The 14,203-nt window shown below is 58.2% G+C and overlaps 1 long non-coding RNA gene across 1 annotated transcript; it reads right to left on the bottom strand.

The window, feature by feature from the left end:
• Positions 1-248: 248 nt before the first annotated feature.
• Positions 249-13,465, bottom strand: LOC128312092 (uncharacterized). Its single transcript, XR_008290904.1, has 3 exons — positions 12,484-13,465; positions 10,784-12,018; positions 249-2,622 (listed from the first exon to the last, which is right to left on the bottom strand). It is a non-coding gene; the product is annotated as an uncharacterized LOC128312092 (long non-coding RNA).
• Between the last annotated feature and the right edge of the window lie 738 nt (positions 13,466-14,203).

Raw genomic sequence — 14,203 nt, 5'->3', positions numbered from 1 at the left:
CGGCTCACTCACTAGGGTTGCGTTCAGCTCTGTGCAAGAGGGAGGAGTATTTGCGGCCAAGACGGTGGATGGGTCAAGGCTGTCTTCCCCAGGAGAGGGTCACCCACCCCTGCCCCGTTGCCATGCGCCGTGCAGGCCTCACGAGGGGTGCACTCCCCCCACGCCCCGCCCCACCCCGCCTACGCCGGGCTCAGCCCCACGACTTGCTTCCGCTGGTGGCTCGTGAATCCGGAGGAGTGACACCGGGCTGTTTCGAGAAGCTTTCCAGAGGCGTCACGTGACTCAGCCCGGCCTAGGCCCCCCTCCGCAGAGAGCAGCATGCTCTGGAGAGGGCGTGAGGGGGGGAGCTTCCCTGCTGCAGACAACACAGGTCTAATTGGCAACGCTTCTACTCATCCTGAAACCTTTTGTATTTCCACATCCCTCCATTTTCAAATGTTCCCCGTCCTTAAATCCGTCCATTTTCTAGAAGAGATACCGGGCAAGTTTGGCATCTCAACACAGCAACTATTCTTTCAGTCCACAAAGACTCACGGAGGGCAAGGCGCCCAGGAGGTCACCACAACGGTCACATTTGAGCACAGACATGGGGAGCAGCCTTCGTCCCCATGCTGTCTACAGGCGTGTGGGGATCGTCTGCCAGGGCCCAGCCTGGGCTGACCCCTCTGGGCCCTCACACGGGAATGCTGTGGCTCAGAGTGGTTAAGTGACTTGCCCGAGGCCGCTCGGCTAGTAAGGAGCAGAGCAGGGGTTTGAACCCAGCGCTGTCTCGCCAGGGTGCTGTGTGCGTACTGGGCTCTCCTGCTTCACCCTGTAAGTGGTCTCTAGATATTTGGGAAATAGATGAATACAGTGCCCCGTGGTTCCTTCGGGAAATTAGGGGGTAGGGTAGGATGCATTAATCGAGGTCCACTCCTCTTTCCAAGCCTCCTTCCGCCGCCCTCAGAAAATTGGATGTTTTTAAGGCAGAATACCGGAAATATACAAAAATACTAGTGACGTTGACATTAAGGAGAGGTGTCAGTGCCCAGCTACGGTCCTGAGAGCCTTCCATCAGTGGCTCGCTTACCCTTCCCAGGGACCGGCTAAGGTCAAGGGCCACCATTGTTCCCATCCTACTGCTGAGGAAACTGAGGCACAGAGTGGGTTACCTCTGTGCTTCTCAAACTATCTGTGGTGGAGGAAGGTTTAGAGAAAATTTTCCAATCTGCCGGGAACAGTACTATTGTAATGTATCCAATCACAACGGGATGCGCACGTCGACAGCAGCCAAAGTGGACCTGGCCAAGTGTGGACCACACTTTGGGTAGCATGGGGTCGGTGGCTTGCCAAAGGCCACACAGCTGGTGAGGGACCCGGCCAGGAGCTGGATTCGAGTCCTTGACCGCTTACCTGGAGAAGGGGCTGAGGAAGGTTTGGCCGCTGAGTACAATTCATGGTCAGTACCTGAGTATCTTAGGTTTTTGTACCTCTCCTTCCGCCTTCTAAGAATGTAAAATACCACGAAATTGACAACCACTGAGAGTTGGATGGATACTTTTGGAATTAATGAAGAGTGAATAAACAGGTAAGTGATCGGACACAAAAGTTCTTACATGTCAATTGCATGTGCGAGTCTAAGCAAAGATGTTGGGTGTGGAGACCCAGGAGGGGATCCGACTCCTCCAAATGTCAAAGGTGGTCGTCTTCAGGGGTGGCTGGCCGGCTCAGGTGGAAGAGCGTGCAACTCTTGACCTTGGGTTCATGAGTTCAAGCTCCATGTTGGGTGTAGAGATGACTTAAAAAAGTAAAGTCTTTAGGGGCGCCTGGGTGGCTCAGTGGGTTGGGCATCCGACTTCAGCTCAGGCCATGATCTCACGGTTCGTGAGTTCGAGCCCCGCATTGGGCTCTGTGCTGATGGCTCAGAGCCTGGAGCCAGCTTTGGATTCTGTGTCTCCCTCTTCCCCGCTTGCACTCTTATCCCTCTCTCTCTCTCTCAAAAATAAATAAATGTTTGAAAAAAATTTTTTAAATAAAAAAATAAATAAAAAATAAAATCTTAAAAAAAATTTTTTTTTAAGTGGTCATCTTCAGGTGATGGACTAAAAGTGGTTTTATTTTCTTCACTGAGCCCATCTGCATTTTCTCGAATATCTGTAATAAGCGTGTCTTACTTTTGTAGCAAGAGGAAGGGTATTTGGGAGGAAATAGACAGTCCTGGCTCGAAGTCTGCTTCCAGTTCAGTTGGAGAAAAAATGGTCGACTCGCGGAGAGTAAGGATCCAGGCAAACAGAAGGAGCTTAATACATGTTTGAGCTCAATCTCAGTCACGGACTAGGAGGAAGACCGTTTCTAGGAAGGGCTCTTTTCTTTGCCTATTTCTTCACCTCTTGCCTCTGCAGGTGCCTCGCCGTGGCCAGGGCCAGGCCGCCTGGACCGAATCCCTCCATCCGGTGTTGGGTCCATAGCGGCCACAGTCGGCCCTCACGTGGCTGGCAGAGTCGGTCACTACCTGAGTGGGCTATGTCTCCCTGCAGCAGTCTGAATACCTAGTCTGTTCAGTTTCCAGGGGGTGGGGGCAGAGAAGAGGCCAAGCAGTTGGCTTTGGTTTCAGGCACAAAGTGCAAATGGAAAAGGTCAGATCTGGGGAGAAAGAATCTGGAGGTAAACTCTAATACTCTTGGAGATTTAGCAATATTTTCTTGTGCCCGAGGGCCAACCAGGTATTGGACGTGGTGGGGAGAATACAGAATTGCGGGGCATCTGGGCAGCTCAGTCGGTTAAGCATCCGACTATTTTTTCGCTCAGGTCACGGTCTCACGGTGCGTGGGTTCGAGCCCCGAGACGGGCTCTGTGCTGATACCGAGGATCCTGCAGGAATTTAGGGACTTTTAACCCGAAGGCAATGGGAAACCACGAAAGGTTTAAGTAGGAGACTAGAGCGGTCAAGTTGAACTTTTAGAGTAGTTCTCTGATTGCCCCATGTACATGTCCTGGATGGAGAGCAAGCCTGGAGGCCGGCAGGACAGCGAGGAGGCTGCTACTCTAACTCAGGATGGTGGGCTAGCAGGTGGAGAGAAGTGAGAGATGCAAGGTTGGAATGGACAGATCTGGGCGACCGACTGGACGCGGCGGGGGCACCTGGGAAAGGGGGAGGGGATGAGGACGATACCGAGGCTTCAGGACAGGGTCTCTGGGTATGGAGAAGGGATCTCCGGGTATAGGGAAGGGGTCTCCGGGTATATAGGGAAGGGGTCTCCGGGTATATAGGGAAGGGGTCTCCGGGTATAGGGAAGGGGTCTCCGGGTATATAGAGAAGGGGTCTCCGGGTATATAGGGAAGGGGTCTCCGGGTATATAGGGAAGGGGTCTCCGGGTATATAGGGAAGGGGTCTCCGGGTATATAGGGAAGGGGTCTCTGGGTATAGGGAAGGGGTCTCCGGGTATATAGAGAAGGGGTCTCCGGGTATATAGGGAAGGGGTCTCTGGGTATATAGGGAAGGGGTCTCCGGGTATATAGAGAAGGGGTCTCCGGGTATATAGGGAAGGGGTCTCTGGGTATAGGGAAGGGGTCTCCGGGTATATAGAGAAGGGGTCTCCGGGTATATAGGGAAGGGGTCTCTGGGTATAGGGAAGGGGTCTCCGGGTATATAAAGAAGGGGTCTCTGGGTATATAGGGAAGGGGTCTCCGGGTATATAGGGAAGGGGTCTCCGGGTATATAGGGAAGGGGTCTCTGGGTATAGGGAAGGGGTCTCCGGGTATATAGAGAAGGGCTCTCCGGGTATATAGGGAAGGGCTCTCCGGGTATATAGGGAAGGGGTCTCCAAGAGCAAGACGGGGAGAATCTGGGAAGAGTAGTCATAGTTTTCATCTCTTGAATTTTGTTTTGTTTGTTTGAACTTTAGCTTGGTGCCATGGAACAGGACCACAAGAAAGATAAGACCCTGACCCGGAGAAGCTGGAATTCCCACATATGGAGGAAGAGCCTGTGAGGGTAGGTCTGTAGGGGTCTCCCTGGGAGCACACTGGGAATGGGGAGGACAGCCAGGTGGGTGGGAGGGCTGCAGGACCTGGAGGGGGCCCCTGTGGACGGGTCAGTGCTAAACGGCCATAGGACCAAGGCTTGGCCTTCTGTATCTTTCACCTCTCTTCCCACAATCCTGTGTGGCAAGTTGTCCGGGCTTCACGCCCTGCTGGCCCTCAGCCTCTCCTGGCTCTCTGATCAGCTGCTCCCTCTTAAGCTACAACCAGAATACGACCTGATGCTCCCATAAGAACACCTCTCGGCGGGGGGGGGGGAAGACTCTCCCTTTCACATTTTACCTGGATTCCTCCTGCCCTGAGACCTGTCTCAATTTAGAAGATCTCCCTCCCGGGAGCCTTTCCTGACCCCCTAACACCGGGCTGGATATGTCTCTCCTGTGCTGAAGAGACGGTCTGGATGGCCGCGTGGGGAGTGGATGGACATTTGGACGGTGGTCAGCTGGGGAAATGGATGAACGGACGGGGATGGATGGAGGAAAAGAATAATTGGTTAATTAGACGGCAGAAGAGCAGCGGGCGAATCGGTTGGGTGGAAAGCAGGTGGATTGGGTCGATGAGTGGGTGCGTAGGGGTTGATGGAGGGCGGTAGGTGGGTGGGAAGAAGGCGCCTGGATATAAAGGACGAGCAAAGAGACGAGGTTGGCTCAGGCTTGTCGAAGTTTGTGGAGGGTCAGTGGTGCCCAAGGAGGAGGTGGAGTGGGGCTCTTTCTCCCCTAACTCCTCCCTCGGACCCCTCACGCTCCTCCCTGCACCGAGGCGAGGGGTGGGGACTCAGTTCTGGGCGCTTCAGCCAGAAAAGTAATTGGCACCTGCTTCCTTCCAGCTTCTCTCTTTCCCATACTCATCACCCTATGAATGTTTTGGGTCGATGGTCCTGATCATGGACAGTGACTTGAAGTTTGGGGCTGAGCTAAGAGACTCGGGTCTCTCTTTATCCATTGTCCTGCCACGTCCTTGCCTTCTGCGTCCCCAAGTCCTTCCGGCAGGGAGACAGGAGGATGCCCAGCCTGGCCGCACAGGGCTGGACGGAACGCACAGTCTTAGGCCCAAGCCCTGTGGCCCTGGGCCCCCAACCAGCCCGGGTCCCTGCTGCCTGGTGACCACCCCCCCCCCCCCCACCACCACAACCAACGCCCGCCCGGCAGCTCCGATTTTTCAGCTCGGGTTTGATCGCCCGCCAGGATCTCCCAAATGTCAGCTGCAGTGTTAGCATCTTTAAGAGAGCGCTCCAGGCGATCTTTAAGCAGGGAGGCTGGGGCCCCATGCTGATGAGAGGAGCCCCGTTCCAAGCTGATAGTTCTGCCTGCTGCCTCCCCAGCCTCTGCTCTGGGAGCCTGTGGTCCCTTGCTCTTTGGGCCTGGACAGCACCTGGGTTTATTTTTAAGCCCGGGTGAATCAGGGCTTTGCCAGGAGTTGAGGTCAGTCGCCTGAGCTAAGGGGTCAGCTGGGAGCTCGCAGAGGGCAGGGAGGGGCCCGTCCTGTCACTGCTCAACCCCCCAGCACAGCATGGCCTGACCCCGAGGCGTGGATAAATATGTGTTGGTCCAATGCATGCTTGAGCCGCCAAAGCTCTCTGAAAAGATGCGGATGATAACAGGGTGCTTTCTCCCCTCCCCTCCCCTTGTGGGGGAGATGTTCGAGGTGACGGAAGATGAGAAAAGTCAGACCAACAGGCTGGTGTATCACATCTAGCATGTGGGTGCTGGGTGTTTTGGGGAAAGTTGCGGGTCCTCTCTGAGCCTCAGCTCTCTCATTAGTGAAATGTGCCAAAGGATAGAATGCCAGCCTCGTAGAGTTGTTGGAAGGATCCACTGAGATAATGAGGGAGGAACACGGGGTACAGTCCCTGAAGCTTAGTAGGTTCTCAAGGAAGTCCCTCCCCACCCCGCGGTTTTTGGCATGTGCCCTCCTTTCTGCCCCCGATGTCCTTCCCTACACCCTCCGCCCTGTCCTTCAAGATCCCGAGTATGTTCCCCCTCTGGGGCCCCCTCCTCACCTGTCCAGCCCAGGCAGGGGCTTAATCCCCCCCACCCCTGGACTAAGTTCAAGCCTCAACCAGAACCCATGCGAAGTGACTGATTTCTGTTCCAAGCCAAGTGTCGGCCAATTTCTTGAGGGCAGAAACTATTTGTATTGATTTCTAGGTCCCTGGAGTCTTACACAGGGCCTAGGACACAGTTAGTACAGAATGAATGAATGAATGAATGAATGAATGAATGACTCGCTAGCTGACCTGAGCAGAATCAAGAGACCTTTCTGGCTGGTTTCACTAATAAGAGAGTGGATCCCCCCAAAGGCTGAGCCCTGCTAACCCCTTCAAAAGAACTGTCCCTCGGGTTGGTAAAGGGCTGTTGCTGCCTTCCTAAGGTTCCCATGGGTTTCCTCCAATCCTCAGAGGACAGGGACAATTATTCTCAGTTCTCAATTGCTCAACGGTCACACAGCATGTTATGTGGGAGGCAGGAGCAGTCCCTGGTCCACACAGTCCTTTCGGGTCTCGATCCCTGGACTGGTGGGGCGTGGCCCATATCATGGGAACCTCTGGAATCGATGGGCTGAACTGGGGCGGGGGGTGGTGGTGGTGGGGAGCTGGTGCACCTCCACCGAGAGGAAGGATCAGCACCCCGTGCACACGGACATACGTGTTTCCTAACTAAAGAGTGTAGATAACAAGACTCAGAATGGTTATAGACCACAAATAAAATGAATAGGTGATCGGATGGTGGATGGGTGGAGGGATGGGTGGATGGACGGACGGATGGATGGACAGATAGATGGATGAATAAGTGGCTGGCTGGCTGGCTGGCTGGTAGATGAATTAAGATGGGAAGATGGATAGGTGAATGGGTTCATGAATGGATGGGTGGGTAAGTGAATAGTGGGTGGATGGATGGATGGATGGATGGGCAGGGATATGGATGAGAGGGTAGATGATGGGTGATTGGGTGGGCAGCAATGCCATTCAACAAAAAGCACCCCAGTTGGGGGTCAGAGAATCTTGCCATTGCCCTGATCCCACCCCTAATGCCCAGTGGGACTTGTAGTAAGTCTTCTGGCCTTTCTTGACCGTCAACTTCCTCATCTGTCTGAAAGGGAAATGGTCTCTGCCCCCCCCTCCCCCCACCATACGCAAAGATCAGAAAGGATTCCTGGGCTGTGAGTACTCCTGGCACCTTGGCCTCCCCAACCCTACCGCCCAATCTCACCCTGCCCACGTCCTATCCTGTCATGAGTCCCCTCCTTCCTGTGCCCACGGGGACCTCCCGCGCAGCCTCTAGCAACATTTTCTAATAGGGGCTCAGGGGATTCTGTTCACAGCGAAGTCCAACACTGCAAACATCCTCAGTCCCCTGAGTCTGGTCAAGCCTGACTGATATGGGCTGGAAGTTAAGAGGCCATTTCTGAGGTCAAGACGTGGATTCTGATCCCAGCTCTGGCACTCAGTGCTGTGGGGCCCGAGGCAAGTCACTGCACGCCCCCGAGCCTCACTGTTCCCATCTGAAAACAAGGCTGATAGGAGCACCCATCTCCTGGGGTACCTAGGGGGGTCCGTGGCAAGATACACGTGGGTGCTCAGCCCAGCACGGGGTGGGGGTGGGGGTGGGCGGGGCCAGGCTGTGCTCAGGGAGACCTAGCCACTCTTGTTATTATCTCTACCCTGGAGCCAAAAGACCCACCACAGGGCTCGTAGAATGAGTGTCCTTTATTCAACAAAGGTCTGGGTGCGTGCAGGTTTCTGGAACAGGGAAGTTCGAGGGACCCAAGAGTCCCAGGGGAGCGGCAGGCCCCCAGCCAGAGCAGCAGGCTGTGACCCACCTCTGTTTCACATGCACCTCGTCCTGGACAACCCAGGGCACAGGGCTTCCCATCAGCAGCTCGGTGACCCCGGGCAAGCACCCTGGCCTCTCCGGGCCTTGCTGTCCTCACCTGTAGAAGACAGGCTTCCCAGTTACCTGTAGGCATTGCCATTGCTTCCCTGTCACCAGCGCTTTGCCTCCTAGCCAGATGGGTGAGGCCAGCACCCTTCACTGCTGGAGATGCAAATGCTGAGGTCCAGAGAGGGTCTGAGTGCTGGGCTGGGATAAAAACAGACTCCTCCCACGCTTCGCTCCCCATCCGCCCTGAGTGCTCCAGCCGAAGCCTGGAGCTAAAGGTTGGCCTCTGGGGCCTTCAGTCGGCCCCAGATCCCTCCTGCCCACTACCCCTTGTCAGCCCCTGGTGTTTCCTGGTCCGCGGTCCTGTCCTTGTTACGTGCTGGGAGGTCACAGGGCTCTCCTCATGAGCGGCCGAGCCTTAAGAGATTATCACTGTCGCCCCGGCCTCCCAGGGGACCCCCCCAACACCTCGCAGATCCAAGGGGCACCCATAGAGTCCATGGGAGTTTGGGCGGCCCACGTGACCGGGCTGTTGGGTCAGGTGGCCTCTCAGACCTGAGCTTGGGGGAGGTGCCCAGGTGGAGAGGAGAAGCAGAGGGGCCCTGAGGGAGCAACAATGCAGGGTCCCAGCCTTCCCCAACCCCGGGGTCCCCCCTCCCCTTCCCCAACTGCTGCAGACTCTGGTTAAAATGGCACCTCCACCATCTGTCACCCCTCCCCCATTCCGTGGGCGCGGCTGTGACTCCAGGACTGGCTTGCTTCATAAACAGGCGGCTGGCGGGTCCCCAGGGCCAGGCGGGTGATGGGCCCGCTGCTGGCCCAGGGCTGCCGATCTGGGGAGGATCCCGCGAGGCGGGCAGGAGAGCAGGTACCAGGAGGGTTCCACGCCCTCCCACGGTGGCGTCCCGACCCCTGGGGGCTCCCGCCTGCACCCACTCCTTCCCTGGCTCCTTCCGCTCACACCCTCCCTGGATCTCACATCTTCCCCGCCTTGCTTCTGTTGGGTTGAGAGAATTTCAAATCAATACCTGGGTGTAGAGGCTCCATAGACCCTCCTCAGGAAGTGCGGTCTCCCCGGGCAGTAAGCACCAACCCCCTCGGGGCCCCTGCCTTACAACGTGGAAACTGAGGCTAGAGAGCTGGGCAGTGGGGGCCCTGGGAGTGGTGGAGGACTCCCCCTCTCCCACCACCCCCCCACCCCGGCTGCAGTTTGCCCCCTCGTGGGAAGCACTTAGGGGGAAAGGGGTGTCACAGGGGTCAAGTGCCCAGTCCTGAAACTGTAAACCAGCTTGCTGCCCTCAGTTTTCCCATCTGGGGAATGGGGGAGTCCAGACTGCTGGGAGAGGGTACCTTTTGCGCCAGAGAGCAAGCAGGGACTCACCATCCTCTCACAATCCCCCCAGACTTGGGAGAGACCACGCCACGGCTGGAAGGCCAGTGGGGGGGGCAGGTGGGGGGGCATCCAGGTCAGCACCCTCCACCTTCCCCCCCCCAGTCCCTGGGCTTCCCCCTCCCCCATCACCGCGGCCGGCTGCCCCTCCTCTCTCCCGCTCCTGCCTGCCAGCTCCATCCCGAAAGCCCCCAGACCCCAGCTGGAGTGTTTTTACTGCTTTGACCGGCCGCTCAGCCTCCCTCCTCCCCCTCCTCCCCCTCCTCCCTCCTCCTCCACCTTTCCCCCTCTCTCTCTCTCTCTCCTCTCTCTCCTCCATCCTCTCCCCCTCCTCCTCTTCATCTTTCTCCCTCTGTTCTCCTCTCTCCCTCCCCTCCCTCCTCCTCTCCCTCGTCCCTCCCTCCTCCCTCCGCCCTCCCTCCCGAGCGCTCCCTCCCTCCCTCCCTCTCTCCGGGGGAAGAAAGGTCACCGTGCAGCTGATTACTCAGAGCTCAGTTGCTGTAGCAACCGGCGGGGGAAGTGGGACAGGCTGGCTTTGAGGACGCGTGAGGTCGGCCGCGGGCGGCTGGAGCCGGCGCGGGTCTCTGTGCTCCTGCGAGAGGGAGGCTGCCGGCAGCCCGGCTCCTCGGCCGCTGCGGGCCGGGCTCGGGGGTTTCATTTTTAATGAAGGGTTCGCGCGTTCCCCTCGCGCACCCCTCCCCGCCTTCTTCCCACCTCCCTAGGGTCTGGAGGGGGAGTGCGCCCCTCTTGGGTTTGGCTGCCTCTTTCTCTCTCTCTCTCTCTGGTCTGGGGCTCCGTCCCTCTGTGTCTCCCCCTCTGCCAAGGTTCTGATGGCTTCTTTCTTTCTCCTCTCTCAGAGCTCAAAGGGACAGCCCTTTACCAACACACACACACACACACACACACACACACACGTCTCTCACCCACAGGCTGGGTAAGGAGCCCAATAAAATCCTCAGCACCCCCCAACACCCCCCCCCCCCAGAAGCCTTTGTCACTGGCCTGGGAGACCCGGGCTTCCTCAACAAGCCAGAGACAGGGTCCACAGAGGGTCCAGCCCTGCTTCCCCAGACACACTGGCATTCCCCTGGCACCCACTGGGGGGGGGGGGGGCTGCCCTGCCCTCCAGGAGCTTCTGGGCCCCTCCAGAAGGCATCCATCCGCTCTGCTCAGAGAGGAAGCCAGACCTACAGGGGAGGGGGTGGCTGATGCCAGTGGGCAGGGCAGGGAGGGCGCCTGTGGGTGGAGAGCATCTCAGCCCCTGCTGTCTGTTGGCTCCTTCTCCAGCGAGGCAGCCCAGGGAACAAGGCCAGCTCCGAGCGAGGGCCAGCTCGGCAGTGACGGGACAGGGGCTCTGGAGCTGGGCAGGCCTCTGTTCCAGTCCCCATCCCGCTATGGGACCCTCCTCCCCCGGTTCGGTTCTCGGGAATGTCAAGTGGCTCAACCACTTTGGAGAACATTTGGCGGCTTTTTAAAGATTGAAACGTACACTTACCTTGGGACCTGGCCGCTCCCTCTAGGCATTTATCCCAGCGCAGTGGAAACTTGGGTTCATGCAAAGATTTATGCATGAGTCTTCAGAGGAGCTTTGTTTGTGACAGGCAAAATTGGAAACAACCCATCAACAGGCACCCGGCTCGAAAGTTTGTGGTACATCCACACATAGAACGCCTCTGAGCAGTAAGAAGAAATGAACTCTCGATACGCCCAACAACGTGGAGGAATCTCAAGGTCACGACGCCGGGGGAGAGCAGCCAGGCAACAAAGAATGCATACTGGATGGTTCCATTTATAGAACATTCTAGAAAACGCAAACTAACCTGTCGACGGAAAGCAGCTCGGTGGTGGCCTTGGGACATCGGGGGCCAGGAGGTCCCACGAAGGGACGCAAGAAAACTTTTGGAGGATGGCGGCTATGCTCACCGTCTTGTGGGTGCATATAGATGCCAACACCCGTCACATTCTGCGATGCAAATGCGTGCACCGACTGTATGTCCGTAAATTGAAAAACCAGATTCCTGCCCTGCCACTCCCCGGCTGAGTGACCTTGGGTGGGTCACCTCACGTCTCCCGGCCTTGTGGAGAACAGTGAAATAATAAGACAGGCAGCCTCGCGGGATGGTTATGGGGATTCAGTAATATCACGTTGATTGCCTCCATCCCAAGCAAACCATGGGTGGCCCATCCAGGGCAGAGAGGGGCACGATGGGCCAGGGGCACAGAGAGGCCATGCCAGAGCCTGACTTGGACTCCCTGCCCAGTGCTCTTCCCACGGGGCCAGGCCAGGCTGCAGACCAGTGCCTGGTGCCCTTGCTGCCACCAAGGCTCACAGCGGAGCTTAATGGAGAAAATCTCACCGGATGCCACTTGCCTTGGGTTCAGAGGCTGATACGAATCACCCCCCCCCCCCCCCGCCATGCTCTGTGACCACGGCCACATCACTGCCCCTCTTTGACCCTCCTCTTCTGGAACCCGCACCTGTCCCTGCCCTAACCTGCAGCATGCTGGTTTCACAACCCCCCTGAGAAGGAGTCCGGGCTCTCGGGAGGTCCATTGCGCGGACGAAGAACCCAGGCCTGCTGAGTCTGGGAGAAGCACCCGCCACCGGCCCGGTGGTAATCGGTGACATGTGCAGCCGCAATCCCGGGTTCCCGTCCCAGCTCTGGCATGGCTGAAGGACCTTGGGCAAGTCACTGTGCCCTGCAGAGTCTCAGTTTCCTCATCTGTCAACTGGGGACGATAACGGTACAGGAGGTCAAGCAGGTGTGGCCCTGAGCCAGGGCACGGATCATCACCAGTGTTCTTATTCTGTGGGCAGAGCCCTCTCGGTGACCTCCAGCTGCCTCTTCTGCCGCAGTGGGGCAGAATCTTCCATGGGACTATGCTGGAGCCCAGCAAGCAGCGGATTACATTTGCTGTGATAATTGCCCCCCCCCCCACACCCCGCCATACATAGCCAGGGGGCCTGAGCAGGGCCCGTTTCAGCCCTGCAACCCGGTAGTCCTCCTCCCCGACCTTGAACCTTCTCCCGGACACCTACTGTATGCTGGGCATGGACAGGCACTGAAGGAGAGGCCCTGTCCAGGGTGGTCAGGGCTGCGATCAGGGAAGTCCGAGGTCCGTGGGAGCCTGGAGGAGGCCCCTGACCCAGTCTGCTGTTAGGGGGAGAGGGCAAAAAAGGAAAAGAGGTCTCACCTGAGACCCAACGCTTGAATCCGAGTCAGCCAGGCAGAAGCTGTGGCGTTGCTCCCGGCGAAGGGCACGGTGGCAGGTGCAAAGGTCCAGGGGGTGAGAGTAAAACAGGACTAATTAGAACAACTGAAAAATCCTCAGTTTCACAAGCAGAGATCTACAGGAAGTAGCACGGAGGGAGGGAGGGACAGAGGTCGCCGCGGGTCCGCGCCATCCTGGGTTTGTGTTAGTTGCAAGGTCGTACTGAGGGTAATGGGAAGCCACAGCCGGTTTTAGGCCGAGGGGGGACACATTCAGAAGCACTTCCAGAAAGATCATTCTGGCTGCCCTGAGCAGAAGGGACCACAGGGGCAAGGGTAAGAGCAGTGAGGCAGGTTGGACGTGCAGGCAAGAGATGATGGGGGGCTGGGCTGGGGAGGCAGACAGAAGGGCTGAGTGGACTGACGGAAAAGACTTAAAGGGAGGGCTTGTTGGACAAAAAGGGGTGAGGGAGGAGAGCAAAGTAGGGGCGGTGGGTGGGTGGTGGGGCCATCTCTGAGTCAGGCCATGGAGGAGAAGGGGGCAGGGTGCTGTCTTCCCAGTCCTGGGTCCCCACAGCTCAGCCGGTGGCTCACGGTCAGCCCTGACCCCCCAAACTGCCCTCCTTGGGCCCCAAGGGGAGCTGTCCTGGATGAACACCACGGTCTGGGGGCTACGCCGCCTGTAGCCAGCAGAGGATCAAAGCCTTGGTCTGGACTGTCCACTTCCCGGGATGAGTCATCCCCGGCAAAGCAGAGCGAGGAGGGCGCGGCTCCAAACCCCGGTGGGTTTCCACTCTGCCTCGGGGCCCCCACTCTTGCTCCTTAGGTTTCGTCCTCTCTGAGATGGACAGATGCACAGGGACAGACGCGCAGCCAGCCCCGGGTGGGGGGGGGGGGTCCAGACAGCTGAACAAACACCGCACGGGGGGCCTTCATCAATCACAAGACAATGAGGTTGCAGGGGGGGGCGGGGCACGGGCAGCGGTGAGAGACTGCGGGTCGCTGGGCGGCGGCAGTGGCGGGGGGTGGGGGTGGGGGTGGGGGCGGGGGGGGGTTCTGAGTAGGGCGGTGGTCCCGGGGTTGCGCCACTCACCCCAACCTCAGGCCGTCCCTCTGTCCCGGGGCTCCCCGTGCTGGAAAGTAAAGGTCCCCAAACTCAGGTTCCTCTTTGACCTCCCCGCCCCCATGCCCGCACCCAATCCTAAGCAAGTCTACCCCTCTCCCTCCCCACAGCCACCCCCAAGTCCAGCCTCACACCTCTCCCCACACATCAGCCTCTTCAGGGCCTCCCTGTCTCTGTCTCCCCTCATCCCTGCCCCGCCCCACCGCCCCCTGTACTCAGTGCAGCCTCAGGGAAGCCCACAGACTTTAAAGGATGTGACTGGGCCGGGACTGGCCCCCAACGGCTCCACCCCGCACCCACAAGGGCATGGGACCCTGGGCTCCCAGCACCAGCCCACACGTGAGTCCTCTGCCACATCTGGTCACTCTGTCCCCCCCCCGCCCCCCCCCCCCGCCCCGCTTTCTACCCCTAGCACTGGTTTGCCTACCGCCCTCCAGACCTTTGCATTTGCTGTTCCTGAAGCCCTTGTCCTCTGGCCTTCCAGGCTTCTGACTGATCCTTCAGGTCTCAGCTCAGATGTCACCTCCTCCAGAGCCCCCCCCACCCCCCACCCCCCGCTGCCAACCCAGGCCATGTTCAC

This window comes from Acinonyx jubatus, chromosome D4, assembly GCF_027475565.1.
Source record: "Acinonyx jubatus isolate Ajub_Pintada_27869175 chromosome D4, VMU_Ajub_asm_v1.0, whole genome shotgun sequence".
Taxonomy (NCBI): domain Eukaryota; kingdom Metazoa; phylum Chordata; class Mammalia; order Carnivora; family Felidae; genus Acinonyx; species Acinonyx jubatus.
Note: the sequence above shows the minus strand (reverse complement) of the source record. Positions and strands in the feature narration are given on the sequence as shown.